General features: G+C 38.4%; 1 long non-coding RNA gene across 1 annotated transcript; it reads right to left on the minus strand.

Moving 5' to 3' along the window:
* Positions 1-1,132: 1,132 nt before the first annotated feature.
* LOC132126520 (uncharacterized) lies at positions 1,133-3,722 on the minus strand. Its single transcript, XR_009427408.1, has 3 exons — positions 3,396-3,722; positions 1,277-1,879; positions 1,133-1,242 (listed from the first exon to the last, which is right to left on the minus strand). It is a non-coding gene; the product is annotated as an uncharacterized LOC132126520 (long non-coding RNA).
* Between the last annotated feature and the right edge of the window lie 13,757 nt (positions 3,723-17,479).

Consider the following 17,479-nt stretch of genomic DNA (forward strand, 5'->3'; position numbering starts at 1 on the left):
TGACACAGTAGGCTTTAATCAACAGCAAGTTGTCTGTAATAAGATCACTATACAGTCCACATAGATTGATGTCATGTGAAGTTGTGTATGTGCACGTCTGCTTGTGTCTCGGCATATGTATCAACATAATTTTATACAACATGCACACACACACACACACAGGCACACACATACACATACACACACACACACACACACACACTGACAGAGACCTGGCAAGAAAAAGAGGAGAAGATGAGATTGAAATGGACAGAGAGTGAGGGAGAGAGAGATTTTAGTTTTGGGTTATAGAGTTAAGCTCACATCCTAACCAATGAAAGAGTGCATTCATTGTGCAGACGCCCAAATGTGAAGTCATTTATACATTTCCACTGCCATGGAAACACACACAAACCCTTTAATTACTTCATCTATGTTGACACAAGGCCATGTGCGGCTCACACACAGTCCCATACACAAATATAAGCAGAAAATAAAGGTTTAGACTACACATACAACAATTAGATACAAACTGTGTAATAGTGCTATAAAAGGTGATTTTCTGCATGAAAGATTGTTAGTAGCACTTTATTTTTAAAGACTAATTCTCACTATTAACTAGTTGCTTATAGCATGCATATTAGTAGCATATTAATTAGCTGTTTATTAGTACTTATAAAGCACATATTTATACCTTATTCTAAATAACAATATTTTTAGATCTTTTAATCTACGCCCTATCTAAACTTAACAGCTAACTTACTAACTATTAGTAAGCAGCAAATTTAATGAGACAAAAGTAGTAGTTAATAGATAGTTAATAGTGAGAAATGGACCTTAAAATAAGGGGTGACCAGAATTGCATATGCACTCAAGAAACCAAAAAATAAATAAAATAAAAATCAAGAAAAGATTTTGTGTGGGATCTTATAATTTGCAAATTCAATAAATATTGCTCACCTGCATCTGTTATGTATTGGACATGGATCATCACAGATTGTGATGAAGCATTTTCACTGTTAATAACATATATATATTAGAGTGGCCCTCAGTAATAAATATATATATATATATATATATATATATTGTTACGGCCAGCTCGTTTCGACCGTACATAAAGTATACAAGTACACTGGAGAAATTACTTGCAAGATTTTATTAGTCTTCAAAAACACAAATAACTTAATATAACGAAGTCTAGGGATCAAAATCAAAAAGGGAAAAATCATAATCCTGATGGGGAGGAGAAAAGGTTGGTATGGACTGTAAACAAATAAAGGTTCGCAAAACAAGTGACTTCTCCAGAGGGTGTCGATCCCCTGGACGAAGTGAAGAGGAGTGGTTGAGTCCAATGTTTTATCCTCTCCACAATTAAGTGGTGATCAGGTAACAGGGGTGTGCAATCTCCCAAGCTCTCCTGGAAGAACACCGCCACCAGCAGGCGAGCAAGTAGAACGCATGGTCGTAACACCTCCCTCCTAAAATAAAGATTCGGCAACGAATCTAAAAAAAACAAAGAAAAGACAGTTAAACACTACCCAGAACGAACACATTAAAAGTTCTGGTGATCCAAAGGAACGTCGTCTTCTCTTCATTCTACAACACCTCTGGGCCCTAGAGATGCAAAGAAAAAGGAACGGACAACGCAGAAATGATGTTACACTCTAGAAAGTGTGTCAGCTATTACGTTATCTTTTCCTCGAATATGTTTAATCTCAAGATGGAAAGGTTGTAAAATGAGACTCCATCGCATTAGTCGCTGATTTCGATTCCTCATCCGATTCAAGAAGACCAAAGGATTATGATCCGTATAAATGATAATCTGTGCAGCTAGATATATCTCGAAATGTTGTACGGCCAACACTAGGGCAAGAGCTTCTTTCTCAATGGTGGAATATACCTGTTGATGTCGATTAAATTTCTTAGAAAAGTAACTTGCAGGATGTAGAACCTGGTTCAAATCCTCCTGCAAGAGAACAGCGCCCGCACCGAAAGCACTCGCATCAATTGCAAGACTAAAAGACTTTCAAAATTCGGAGCTGTCAAAACAGGGGCACATGCCAGCAAAGCCTTACAATTTTCAAAAGCCTGCTGACAGGGCTCAGACCACTGAAAAGATAACTTCGGACTCAGTAAGAGGTGAGACTACACTGGCAAAATTGTCGCAAAAACTCCGATAATATCCCACCATGCCAAGAAATTGTCGCAATTCACGACGAGTGGTGGGAGCTGGAAAGTTACAAATAGCTTCTACCTTAGTCTCAATGGGCTTTACAGAACCATTTCCCACTACCTTACCCAAATAGGTAACGGTTGCCTTCGCAAATTCAGACTTAGCGAGATTAACTGTAAGATTAGCCTTTGCTAAACGAGAAAAAAGTTCTTTAATCTGGTTAAGATGCTCAGACCAGGAGGAACTATACAGCACGACGTCGTCAAGATATGCCTCACATCCTGACATTCCATGCAGTATACGGTTTACTAGTCGCTGGAAAGTCGCGGGTGCATTTCGAACTCCGAAAGGCATTACCATATACTGCAGGAAAGCATCAGGCGTAACGAAGGCAGATAATTCCTTAGCACGACTAGTCAAAGGCACCTGCCAATACCCCTTTAAGAGGTCGAATTTGCTGACGTAACGGGCAGAGCCAACATGATCGACGCAGTCATCAACTCGAGGTAAAGGGAAACAGTATGGCTTTGTCACAGAGTTAAGTTTTCGATAATCTGTGCAGAATCGATATGAGCCATCAGGTTTATTTACTAAAACACAAGGAGGACTCCACGAACTGAAACTAGATTCAGCCAGATTATGAGCAAGCAGATAGTTCACCTCTTGTTTCAGCAAATCTCTTTTAAAAGGATTGACTCGGTAGGCGCTCTGTTTAACTGGACACGAGGTTCCTACGTCGATATCATGTTCTATGACAGAAGTACGACCGGGAACATCAAGGAAAAGAGAGGGAAATGACATCACCAACTCAGTGACATCACTCCTCTCCTTCTCTGTCAAATAAGAAAGATAAGAGGACAGGTTAAGAAGAATCTCAGAGTTTTTAAGTCGCCCGTCGACTTTCCCTCGAGAAAGAAAACTCTCACCCTCATCAGCATTCTCTAAAGAATCCCCCCTCGTACTGCAAAAAAGAGGAGATGATTCAGAGTTTACCACATTTACATTAACAGAACAAACAGGAGCTATATACAATTTCAACAGGTTACTGTGACAGACTTGTACTTTTTTTCTCCGGTCAGGAGTATTTAACAGATAATTATTATCAGAAAGACGTTTAACTACACTGTAAATTTAGCCTGAAAATGGTTGACAGGTAGAGGCAGCAAAGCCAATACTTGATCACCCACCTGAAACTCTCTTAACTTAGCTTTTCTGTCAAAATGTTGTTGCATTTTTATTTGACACTTACTCAACTTCTTTTTAGCGAGAGCTCGTGCCTCATACAATCTACGCCGGAATCCACTCACATAATCTGAAATGTTTTCAGAAGGTTTCGACATTCGCCACTCCTCAGCTAACATAGCCGTAGGTCCTCGCACTACATGTCCGAACACTAATTCTTTGGGCTAAACCCAAGGCTTTCTTGGATTACCTCACGTGTCGCCAATAACATCCACGGCAGACCTTCTTCCCAATCCGCATCGAGTTCCACACAATATGACCTCAAAAGGGACTTGAGGGTTTGATGAAACCTCTCAAGAACTCCTTGACTCTGCGGATGATAGGCACTAGAAATATTGTGGTTTACTCGAAGTTGACGCAGAGCTTTTGAGAACTGTTTTGACATAAAGTTCGAACCCTGATCAGATTGGATAACTTTGGGAATTCCAAAGGTCGACATAAAATTAGTGAGGGCCTTCAAGACAGATTTCGTAGTGATGGACCTTAACGGATAAGCAGCAGGATAACGAGTAGTCTGGCACATAACGGTTAGAAGGTATTGGTGACCAGTCTTAGACCGGGGGAAAGGACCAACACAGTCAACGATTAAATGCTCGAAAGGAGTGGAAACAACGGAAATAGGCTGCAACGGAGCAACAGGCACTTTTTGATTTGGCTTACCGGTGATCTGGCACGTATGACAAGATCGAATATGTTTTGCCACATCTCGTTTTACCTTAGGCCAATAGAACTGTCGTAAGACCCGATCATATGTTTTACGAACTCCGGTATGACCAGCAAGTCCTTGATGAGCCAAATGCAACACAGAGTCTCTCACTGGAGAAGGAACCACAATCTGAGTTTTAGGTTCTAGAGAAACATGTTTATGCAGGACCCCTGTCCGACAAAGCAGACCATCATCAAGAAAGTACGAAAAGGACAGAGGATCAGAACACTTCTTAGACCCTGCTGCAGAAAATAAAGGTTTAAGAGTGTCATCACTCTGTTGAGCTCTAATTAAATCCTCTCGAGAGATCTGTAACAAAGTAGTCAGAGAACAGTCAACAACATCAGAGAGATCAACATTGGTTTTCTCAGGAGTGGAAAGAACCTCAGATGTATCAGCGGATTCACTTTGCAGCACTGTTGAATCTTTCTGGTCAGAAGACAACGAAAAGCAGGGCTTCAGGTCTCTTTGCTCAGGACATTTGGACTCATCAGATCCTGGCTTACCTGTATTAACAGTATAAAAGAAAGTGTCATGCAGTGGAACTTCAACTTGATTTTCAGATAATGGTTTAGCCATTGATCGTGTAACTGCACAAGCTGGAAACAAATCAGGAAATTCTCTACAGTTTTCAATATCATATTTCCTAGGTATTGATGCTATTATGGGCGGAGCTGCCACACCACTCCGTCCCCAAACATTCTCACCAGCTAAATCATTTCCCAGAATAAATGTAATCCCAGGGACTGGAAGTGCAGAACGAACAACAACCACTACATCACCAGATACAATGGCAGAGGAAAGATGGATTCGATGTAAAGGCACTTCAACAAACCCCATCTCAAAACCTCGCACTAATACATGAGTTCCAGTAGCGGTTTTAGAAGTTAAAGGCAAAATTCCTTCTAAAAGAAACGACTGTGCGGCTCCCGTATCTCGAAGAAGACGGACTGGCACAGTTTTGTTTGAACCAGGCAATGACACATTTCCCTCAGTGATAAAAGGTGTATAATCAACATAGGAAGTTATACACTGATCAACAGATTTATCACTAGAACTAGATAAATGACGATCTTTCTCATTACAAGTATCAACAGTGAATGGTGAGGTAGAAACCAAAGCAACAGGTTTCAACAATCTCTCTTTCTTCTTGAGAATAAGACAGTCAGATATTTTATGACCAAGCTTTTTACAATAAAAGCAAACCATGTCTCGTGAGAGTACAGGTTTACTAGAATGTTCAGCAACTGTCGCCTTAATATTCCTACTCATCACATGAGACTTTGTCTTAGGTTGAAAGCAAAACTTAGATTTACTCATATCGTAGCTTTTCGGCCATTTCATGGATAAAGCAACACGTTCAAAGTGATAGAAATATTTATCCACTTCCTTTTCAGAAAATGGTGGCACTAATCTCATATTTCTGTGAACGTCAAACACAGGTTCACCTGCATTCGCTTGCTGTTGTAGAAAAGGAGGCACATTCGCTTGTGAAACTTCAGCTGTCTTTGCTGCTAATTCTAACTCCAACTTTTTTATCTGAAACGCTCTCCCTTCTCGTTCCTTCTCTAACTGAAACGTCCTCTCTTCTCGTTCCTTCACTAACTCAAGCTCCAGTCTTCGCATAGCTAACTGATGATCTAATTTTCTCTCTTCAAATTCTCTTTCTACCGCTCGTTCTTTCATAGCACGATCGTCGCGTTCAGCACAAATTTTTGCGGCATCTAAACACAATTGCTTCTCTTGCAAAGACAATTCTGGATATTTTGTCTCACCTTCACTATAAACCTCAGCAGGAGTAGACACAACCGATTCACTGGGAGTAATTAACTCAGTGCTTACCTCTATAACTCCTCTATCAACAAGTGACCGCTTCAAAGTAGTCACAATAGTTTCCTTCAGCCTCTTTTCCTGAGAAGTAAGATCGACACTGAAGCGTTCGGCGAACTGTTCCTTTGTACAACTCTCAAGCAAAGCTTCTGATGGAATCGCAAAGAAATCTTCGATCACCGAAGACATTTTGTTCGTATATGTATACGCACAATAACACAAACGAAACTACTAGCTAACACACGTTAGATGCTGTTTACTCGAAATACAACTCCCATAAGCCACTTCAAAGAAACTACGTCACCATATTACGCAACCTATGCTCATTCACAAAAACTTCCATCAAGTCAAAACACAATGCAAGCACGAAATTAAACCACACTATACACATAAACACAACGATTACCTTTATTTATTTTTGTAGAATGGATTTACCGTTTACATTGAGAAAACTCCAGCTCCTAACTCAGAAAACACTAACTAAATCCTACCTGGTCTTCAGAGATGTACCGGGCTCGGGGCGGAATTAAATGCTGAGCTCCGCGACAATCAGTCAAAAAGTTCTCACTTATAAACGTAACCATTCAAAAAAACATACTCACATACAACCCATACTTACCAACGTTTCCTACCCCCATAGGATCCCGGACGAGCCCCCAATTTATGTTATGGCCAGCTCGTTTCGACCGTACATAAAGTATACAAGTACACTGAAGAAATGACTTGCAAGATTTTATTAGTCTTCAAAAACACAGATAACTTAATATAACAAAGTCTAGGGATCAAAATCAAAAGGGGAAAAATCATAATCCTGATGGGGAGGAGAAAAGGTTGGTATGGACTGTAAACAAATAAAGGTTCGCAAAACAAGTGACTTCTCCAGAGGGTGTCGATCCCCTGGACGAAGTGAAGAGGAGTGGTTGAGTCCAATGCCTCTCCACAATTAAGTGGTGATCAGGTAACGGGTGTGCAATCTCCCAAGCACTATAATTTTTTTGTGGAAATATTAACCTCTTTCTCCACTAGAAGTTAGCAATGTATGCAAAATTCTATCCAGATAATTTGTAATGTAGGGTGTGCCCAAAATAGTATCTTTTTATCAACAGGTACTTCAAGATTTGATTCCTGATATTAGGGAAGTTTTTGTTTACTGATAAAATTTTGACTGTTTCTGGTTTCAGAGATGAGGGGCAGTTGTGGCATAATGGGTAGAGAATCAAAATTGTAACCTGAAGGTCATGGGTTTGAGTCTCAGTACCAGCAGGGATTTCTCATTATATGAGAAATGCCATTCATGTGGATTTTACTTTGACACGTACCACCTACCTAAGCACTGTTGCATTATTTGCTGTTGTAGTAAATGGGGACCCAAATATCTATTTTGTCCCAACCTATGTTCTTAACTAGCTTTGCTTGAAACACTTTCTGAGTCAACCAGCTTCACCATTAGACCAATTCCAAACTAGACTGGAAATGTATGCTGCTCCAAACTGTGGTGTGTTTCCCAAAAGCATAATTAGCTAACCATGGTCATTAGTACAAGTACATAGGTTGTTATGGGAAGTGTTTCCGGTTCCGGTTTACCTAATTAATGCAGCCTAAAAATCCTTTAACGGATTTGGATAATAAAAGCATATTAGTATGTTATGTGTATGCCAGGTTAAAGAGATGGGTCTTTAATCTAGATTTAAACTGCAAGAGTGTGTCTGCCTCCCGAACAATGTTAGGTAGGTTATTCCAGAGTTTGGGCGCCAAATAGGAAAAGGATCTGCCGCCTGCAGTTGATTTTGATATTCTAGGTATTATCAAATTGCCTGAGTTTTGAGAACGTAGCGGACGTAGAGGATTATAATGTAAAAGGAGCTCATTCAAATACTGAGGTGCTAAACCATTCAGGGCTTTATAAGTAATAAGCAATATTTTAAAATCTATGCGATGCTTGATAGGGAGCCAGTGCAGTGTTGACAGGACCGGGCTAATATGGTCATACTTCCTGGTTCTAGTAAGAACTCTTGCTGCTGCATTTTGGACTAGCTGTAGTTTGTTTACTAAGCGTGCAGAACAACCACCCAATAAAGCATTACAATAATCTAAACTTGAGGTCATAAATGCATGGATTAACATTTCTGCATTTGACATTGAGAGCATAGGCCGTAATTTAGATATATTTTTGAGATGGAAAAATGCAGTTTTACAAATGCTAGAAACGTGGCTTTCTAAGGAAAGATTGCGATCAAGTAGCACACCTAGGTTCCTAACTGATGATGAAGAATTGACAGAGCAACCATCAAGTCTTAGACAGTGTTCCAGGTTATTACAAGCAGAGTTTTTAGGTCCTATAATTAACACCTCTGTTTTTTCAGAATTTAGCAGTAAGAAATTACTCGTCATCCAGTTTTTTATATCGACTTTGCAATCCATTAGTTTTTCAAATTGGTGTGTTTCACCGGGCTGCGAAGAAATATAGAGCTGAGTATCATCAGCATAACAGTGAAAGCTAACACCATGTTTCCTGATGATATCTCCCAAGGGTAACATATAAAGCGTGAAGAGTAGCGGCCCTAGTACTGAGCCTTGAGGTACTCCATACTGCACTTGTGATCGATAGGATACATCTTCATTCACTGCTACGAACTGATGGCGGTCATATAAGTACGATTTAAACCATGCTAATGCACTTCCACTGATGCCAACAAAGTATTCAAGTCTATGCAAAAGAATGTTGTGGTCAATTGTGTCAAACGCAGCACTAAGATCCAATAAAACTAATAGAGAGATACACCCACGATCAGATGATAAGAGCAGATCATTTGTAACTCTAAGAAGAGCAGTCTCAGTACTATGATACGGTCTAAATCCTGACTGGAAATCCTCACATATACCATTTTTCTCTAAGAAGGAATATAATTGTGTGGATACCACCTTTTCTAGTATCTTGGACAGAAAAGGGAGATTCGAGATTGGTCTATAATTAACTAGTTCTTTGGGGTCAAGTTGTGGTTTTTTGATGAGAGGCTTAATAACAGCCAGTTTGAAGGTTTTGGGGACATGTCCTAATGACAATGAGGAATTAATAATAGTCAGAAGAGGATCTATGACTTCTGGAAGCACCTCTTTCAGGAGCTTAGATGGTATAGGGTCTAATATACATGTTGTTGGTTTAGATGATTTAACAAGTTTATACAATTCTTCCTCTCCTATAGTAGAGAATGAGTGGAACTGTTCCTCAGGGGATCTATAGTGCACTGTCTGATGTGATACTGTAGCTGACGGCTGAATGGTTGCTTTTTTATCTCTAATAGTATTGATTTTAGAAGTAAAGTAGTTCATAAAGTCATTACTGCTGTGGTGTTGGGAAATGTCAACACTTGTTGAGGCTTTATTTTTCGTTAATTTAGCCACTGTATTGAATAAATACCTGGGGTTATGTTTGTTTTCTTCTAAAAGAGAAGAAAAGTAATCGGATCTAGCAGTTTTTAATGCTTTTCTGTAGGATATGTTACTTTCCCGCCAAGCAATACAAAATACCTCTAGTTTTGTTTTCCTCCAGCTGCGCTCCATTTTTCGGGCTGCTGTCTTTAGGGTGCGAGTATGCTCATTATACCATGGTGTCAAACTGTTTTCCTTAACCTTCCTTAAGCGTAAAGGAGCAACTTTATTTAAAGTGCTAGAAAAGAGAGAATCCATAGTTTCTGTTACATCATCAAGTTGTTCTGAGGTTTTGGATATGCTAAGGAATTTGGATACATCAGGAAGATAACTTAAAAAGCAGTCTTTTGTGTTAGAAGTGATGGTTCTTCCATACTTGTAACAAGAAGTAGAATTTACAATTTTGGCTATATGAATTTTGCAAAGAACTAAATAATGATCTGAGATATCATCACTTGGCTGAATAATTTCAACACCATCAACATCAATTCCATGTGACAGTATTAAATCTAGAGTATGATTTCGACAATGAGTAGGTCCTGAAACGTGTTGTCTAACACCAATAGAGTTCAGAATGTCTATAAATGCTGATCCCAATGCATCGTTTTCATTATCAACATGGATATTAAAATCACCAACTATTAAAACTTTATCTGTAGCCAGAACTAACTCGGATGTAAAATCACCAAACTCTTTAATAAAGTCTGTATGGTGCCCTGGTGGCCTGTATACAGTAGCCAGTACAAACATAACAGGGGATTTATCATTAACATTTGTTTCTTTGGATAATGTTATATGAAGTACCATTACTTCAAATGAGTTATACTTGAAGCCTGCCCTCTGAGAAATCCTGAAAACGTTGTTATAAATTGAAGCAACACCTCCACCTTTGCCTTTTAGACGTGGCTCATGTTTATAACAGTAATCTTGGGGGGTGGACTCATTTAAAATAATGTAATCATCAGGTTTTAGCCAGATTTCTGTCAAACAGAGTACATCTATATTATGATCAGTGATCATATTATTTACAAAAAGTGTTTTCGTAGAAAGGGATCTGATATTCAATAAGCCAAGCTTTATCATTTGTTTATCCATATTGCTTCTGTTTTTTATTTGTTGAACCTCAATTAAATTGTTAATCTTAACTTGGTTTGGACGTTTTTTGTATTTTCTAGTTCGGGGAACAGACACAGTCTCTATAGTGTGATATCTAGGTGAAAAAGTCTCTATGTGCTGAGAATTAACTGACCTCTGTGACGGGAGGCAGCTAGCAGACGGTCGGTTTAGCCAGTCTGTCTTTTTCCTGACCTGGGCCCCAGTTAGTCAAGTATAAACACTAAGACTATTTGCCATATTTCTAGAGAGAAGAGTGGCGCCACCCCAGGAGGGATGAAGACCATCTCTTTTAAACAGGTCAGGTCTGCCCCAAAAGCTCGTCCAATTGTCTATGAAACCTATGTTATTCTGTGGGCACCACTTAGACATCCAGCCATTGAGTGATGACAATCTGCTATGCATCTCATCACCACGGTAAGCAGGGAGGGGACCAGAGCATATTACAGTGTCTGACATCATGCTTGCAAGTTCACACACCTCTTTAATGTTATTTTTAGTGATCTCCGACTGGCGAAGTCGAACATCATTAGCGCCGGCATGAATAACAATCTTACTGTATTTACGTTTAGAATTAGCCAGCACTTGTAAATTTGCCAAGATGTCAGGCGCTCTGGCTCCCGGTAAACATTTGACTATGGTGGCTGGTGTCTCTATATTCACGTTCCGTACAATAGAATCACCAATAACTAGAGCACTTTCATCAGGTTTCTCAGTGGGTGCATCACTGAGTGGGGAGAACCTGTTTAATGTTTTGATCGGAACAGAAGAGCGGTGTTTTGACCCACGACTACGCTGCCTCACCGTCACCCAGTTGCCCTGCTGCTGGGGCTCTGTTTCCGGAACCGAACAATGTACAGGAATCCCTGAGCTAGACGCATCCAAAGCCGTATCTAGAGCCCTAACATTCTTACTGTCCTCAATTAAAGTTTGGATGCGTGTCTCTAATTCTGAAATCTTCTCTGTCAGCCTAACTATTTCCCTGCATTTATCACATGTTTAATGACGGAACTTGCAACCATAGTTGCTTTTGGGAAAGGCACCCCTGGTCTTTTCAACCATCTAGCAACACCTTAAGGCTAATGTTGGGGGTAACGCATTACAGGTAATGCAAGTTGCGTAGTTATCAGCCTGAGGCTGATTAATTTCACTTTTGGTGTGAAAGGCCTTTTATATTAGTAAAAGAAGAACTTTTTATATTAAAAACAAAACAAGCAAGCCCAGTCCAGATTTAAAAGTAACTCAAAAGTAACGTAACACATTACTTTTCATTAAAAAAATAACTAGTAACGTAATTATTTACCTTTTTAGGGAGTAACCCAATATTGTACTGAATTAGTTTTAAAAGTAACTTTCACCAACACTGCTTAAGAATGAAATGCATTACATGAATTTTCCCCAGATTTCTGCCAGTCTGGAGAAGTTGACACTATCTGTCAACAGTCAGTGCCAGTCTGCAGATTAGAGCTGAGAAAAACTCATCTAATGTATGATGGTCACAGACTATGAATCCATCCAGTCCCAGGATAACCACATACTAAACACATATTGGTTTCATTTGTCACGCATCTCCTGGCAACAAGGCACGTGTTTCTGCATGAGTTTATTGTGATGGGAATGACTTTAAAGTCCAGAAGTGTGTGATCCTCAGTCGCTTAGTGTATGATGGTCAGTTTTTCCCCGTGACTACTTACGAAGACGGAAAGGTGTGCATTGTTAGAGTTTTAAAATCTCTTCAGATTTTAAAAGTTGTGTATCCCAGCCTTTAGCAACACCTAACATTACTTTAGTAATGAAAAAACAACACCCTAGCAACCACCCACAACACAGTGGCATCATTGTGGCTGAGTTTTGCTTTGGCAAACAACACTCACATTTTCGTCTGAAATCTAAATCTAGTATTCAGCATGTGTATTTAGGAAAAAGTGTGTGTGTGTGTGTGTGTGTGTGTGTGTGTGTGTGTGTGTGTGTGTGTGTGTGTGTGTGTGTGTGTGTGTGACATGTTTAACTACACTCATTTGGCATGAAATAAAACTTTCTGAAATAAGCCAGTGATGTCATCATAAACCTGCTGTGAACTCAGGTCCATCATCTGCCATTACTGTCAGATTCTCGCCTGCTTTGCAGTCATTCTTTATTTCTTCTTTCTTGCCATTTTTCCTCACTTAAACCTTCACTACTTTCCATTCCTCCATCTGTAATGGAACATCTATTCTTTCTCTCACAGTCGAGAGAAAGTTCTCTCTCTCTCTCTCTCTGTAACTTTGTGACTTTTTCTCTTTCTCCCTCACAATGATTGAATTACCATAAGTTTGTAGCCATGCCAAAATGTGCCAGGTTGTTCTGATTAAGACAGACATCATAAAAGTTTTTAAAACTCCAAATTATTAGAAAAGAGAGAAAGAGAAAAAGAGAGAGAACAAAAAAACAAGAAGGAGGAGTTTGAATAATGGAAAAGCAGTTCGATGCACATATGGAAACAATTGTGAAATTTCTGCTGTTTCTGCCAGCAGCATGAGTTTAAAATTACCACTAGAGAGACGCTGTCCTCTAATCCATTAGTCTATTAACAACTGCCTCAGGCCTCAGATCTGCAACACATTTAGTTCAATAATACTGTTGTTGTTGTTGTTTGGGGACAGGGAAATACTGAAAATACAGTTACTGTTGTTTTTGTTGTTTTACCTTTTTGCATGTATATACAGTGGCAGTATGGACACTCAAGCCACACTTTAAAACATAAGTTATTGGACCATGTTCTGTGCTATGCTAACAACAATGAAAAAAGTTATTTCTGAGAAAATGTCATTTGAATCATTTTTAGAATTATAGGTTTATGCTGTATATAAAATGAATTGATCCCCTTTGTCAAAGTGAGAAAACTCCTGCAGAACTGCAGTGAAACATTTTCTTAAACAAGAGCAGGTCAGGAGGTCAGGAACCCATCCAAAATACAGAAGAGTCATATTGGAAAGTGACATGTAAGAATTTTAAAAAGCATGCACATGCAATACAAAGAGGTCATATGATGTGATTTCAACTCATTTCTCTTTGGAGTGTTACAATCTCTTGGTGCATGAAGAAGATCTGTAAAGTTGCAAAGACTAACACGTGTCTACACCGGACGACAACATACTATAGAACTCATTATAATCAGTGATGCTGTCTACACTGAATGACTCGACAGAAAAAGAGCAATGTCATACGACCCCTTTGAGATATTTAATAGTTTCTTTATTTTGAAACCGGAGTCTGTTTTTAAGCACCGTGAACTGAGAGCTTTATCTAATGCCCAAAGTTCTAGACATGATCAGCAAATTCATTCCTGCTTTTGTGACAAAACTTGTTTGAAAACATGAAGATGTTATATTTTAACGCATTCTCATCCCAAGGCGTCATATACTGACCCTCTTGACATTTCGTCAACATCCTACGCATATGGCACCCTCTAGCGTCAATATGAGACACAGATTATGGGTTAAGGTTAGGGTTAGGGTTAGGGTTAGACCGCTAGGAGGCGCCTTCTGGCCCATTTTTATCTGCTTCTAATATTGACGCTAGAGGGCGCCATGTGCGTAGGATGTTGACGAAATGTCAAAAGGGTCAGTATATGACGCCTTGGGATGAGAACGGTCTGTATATTTACTGTATTTGCCATAATTACTTCATAAATTGCATACTGAATAATTACAATTTGTGATTCAACAAAATACAATTTCACTTTTTACATTTTGCATAGCTGCTGTTTTTGGAATGCAACTTAAACTTAATGCAACTTCAACTTAAGCCTGTGGTGTGCTTGCATATACATTGACTCAATGTGATTTGCCAATAATGCTGATTTCATGGGTTGGTGTGTGTGAGCGCACATGTGCTTGTGTTTATAAGAGTGTCTGAATGAATTAGGGCGTTGAATGCTTCAGGCTCAAGGTATTTTGCAAGTGTGTGTTGGCAGAGCTGTATGCTGAGTTTCCAAACACCACACTCACTCTGTAATTACCAACATGCCCATCACAACATGTCCTGACAAAAACCCTTTTACTTCTCTGGATGCAGCCCCCCACCCCCTATTCTATTCTATTCTATGCAGACTCATTTTTTATGTAGGCTATGAACATCTCATATGTTGCATTCTGCACATCACTAGCATCACTGTCCAAAGAATACAACTCTTATGCTTAACACAGGTGTTCCAGAAAGCAGTCTTAACAAGTAAACTCCGTAAGTTAACTGTTAAAACTGCAGAACGGAAGATTTCTTCAGCCCTCTAGCGGTTGAGGTGTAAAGTCCCTTGTTAAGAAACAGTGTTTTGGTAATTGCAGTAAGTGAGCTGGACTTTTTGAGGTGATCCTTGTATCACTAACAACATCAAAACTCAGCCCTCTCCTAAAACAAAAGATAGGCTATCACATAAACTAATATCCCTGGTGTGTTTTGGGCAGATTGTGTTGATAATAGACTGTGTTTGTGTTGCAGCTGTCAATTGCTAAATAAATAAATGAATAATCTGTTCCAATCATTCCAAATCATCTTCATGTGTGGCATTTCAAATCAGATTCTAACTCATTAATTGAAATAGAGCCAATTCTATCTGTTGATATAAGTGCGCCCTCGTGTGGTTCTTATAATGAGTACAACTGCAAGCTCTTCGCAAAAGACAATTATTTTTTAAATTGATCTATTAAAATTTGTTGAAAATATTAAATAGTAGTAATATAATAATTAATTACCTGCAGTTGAAAAAACCTTCAAATCCTCAATAATGACTATATTTTCATAACAGAGTAAAAAAAAAAAAATGTATGGGTGATAAGATATTAGAAAAGCAGTAGAAATAAAAATCCAGAGACAGAAAATGTAGTCCAAGCACACTTGCAGATTATTATGACATCACTATTTATTCAAAGGTGATTGTGAAATAATAGTTGTTAGATTAAGTACACAACATATGGTTTAATCTAATTAAGGATAGTCATATTTTTTGAGAATGTATACATTTTCTGAATTTTAATTATGATCTTTTTTTTTAAGTTATTGAAATATATACAAATATATGGAAATAGTCTGTTGTTGGTAAGTGTGAAGAAATGTTTCAAAACTACTAAAGAAATATTGACAAAGATGAATCTTTTGATTTATTTGTATTCTCAGTCCCTGGAAATACTAATTCAACAATAAGGGGGAAAAAGATCTTCAGAAGATGAATCTTTATTGATATGAATGTAATACTGAATATGAAATGATTAAGAGACAGAAAACACAAACTTGGGATGGTTAGTTGTGTCCACACATCTCTTGTTCAGAGACTGAGCATTAGAAATCATGCATGATTTTAATCAAGCGCCCTCACCTAAATGATTTTAGCTATGAGATTTACAAAAAAACAGAGGCCTTGATATATGAATACAAATATAAATACATATTGAAGTGTATATATCTAAAGAAATATAGTAGTTTGTAATATTATTGGGCACTTCCTGTGATCAGTGCAAATAGAGAGTTCAGACCAGCCTAACATGGCTCTTTATTTTGAATATAAGGCTAATGCACTGAATGCAGAAAATGTGAATGAGCAGAATGGCAGAGATGCTGGATGAAGCCTGCAGGTGGCAGAGCAGCACAAAACATCCTTCATCTGATCACAGTCCAGGTCTCAGAACAATGTTTGAACACTGAAACAGCAAACATTAAGACTCCCATAACTTGCACATCTCAAAATTGTCAAACTTTTGTATTGTCTTTGTAAATGATGAGGATTATATTGATGATTGATTGTTTATGCTTCATCGCTCTTTAAATGTGTCCCACAATAAGCTTTTTAATGTTCATTTGTAACTATTATTATTATTATAACACTTTGATGTTAATTCTTTCTTATTTCATAAGTGCACCAATTCTTTGCACATGCATACAGTTACATGTGTTGTGTTGCTTTTACTGTTTTAAAACACTTCTACAAACTGTTTTACTGAAGAATAAACATATTGTCACTTCTGAGGCTGTTTAGGAATGCACCAAATGGAAGAAGCATGACACTTAAGTACATTTGTAAACTAATTGCATACTTTTAATGTCAATTTTTCTTTATATTGTTATATATATATCTTAATATTTTTCTTTATTGGAAATGTATTTTGTTATATAAACAACTTAAGCACTTTTATTTTAACTAATTAAATAGTTGTTAATACTGTAGTTTCTTTTCTTGATGGCTTGAAATTAGTTTTAAATGCTAAAAAAAACTAAATGCATTATTTTTACGTGGCCCAGATTAACTATAAATGGTACACAGATTGAAAGGGTTGAATGTTATAAATATCTAGGTATCTGGCTCGATAATAAGATGACTTCCAGCTCTTATATTGATAATTGAGACCAACATTGTTTTTCCTTTTTTTTTTCTCTCTCTCTCCTTTGATGCTAAAAGCTTTCTGTGTCCGTCTGTACTCTGGTTCTCTCCTTGTGTTTCAGGTTCTTCATACAGTAACCCAGTATGCAGCAGACCTGTCATGATCCCGGTTCTTTCTCTTTTCTATCAGTCTCCATCTGCTGGTTCTTTCCTTTTTCTTTGCGCTCACTTATCTCTACTCTCATCATCTTCAGCTGTTCTCATCCTCTCACCTGCTCTCTATCTCCTATCATTAGGCTCTCTATTTCTAGCTCTGTCTCTTTCCATTCCCTGTTGGATTATTACTAACCACCTCGGATGTTTCTGACGTTTTTGTGCTTTATCTACAGACCATTAGTCCTGTTCTGTCCTGTCCAGTTTTGTCTAGTCGATTGGAGAATCTATTGTTGGCTGTTTGTTACCTGTTTGGTTCTCCGCAGTTTTCTGCCGTGAGGAGTAACGAAGGGTCCGACGCCTCACCAGTTTCCTTGGTCTCGCTGCACACAAGCTCCCCGGACCAGCCACTTAAGCTTCATTGTCTCGACCAGGAATTATCCTTGAAATCTGTCTTTGTTTATCGGCCGTTGCGGCTTCGCTTTATTTCTATTAAAAGAAGATT

Source organism: Carassius carassius, chromosome 44 (assembly GCF_963082965.1).
Source record: "Carassius carassius chromosome 44, fCarCar2.1, whole genome shotgun sequence".
Lineage (NCBI taxonomy): Eukaryota > Metazoa > Chordata > Actinopteri > Cypriniformes > Cyprinidae > Carassius > Carassius carassius.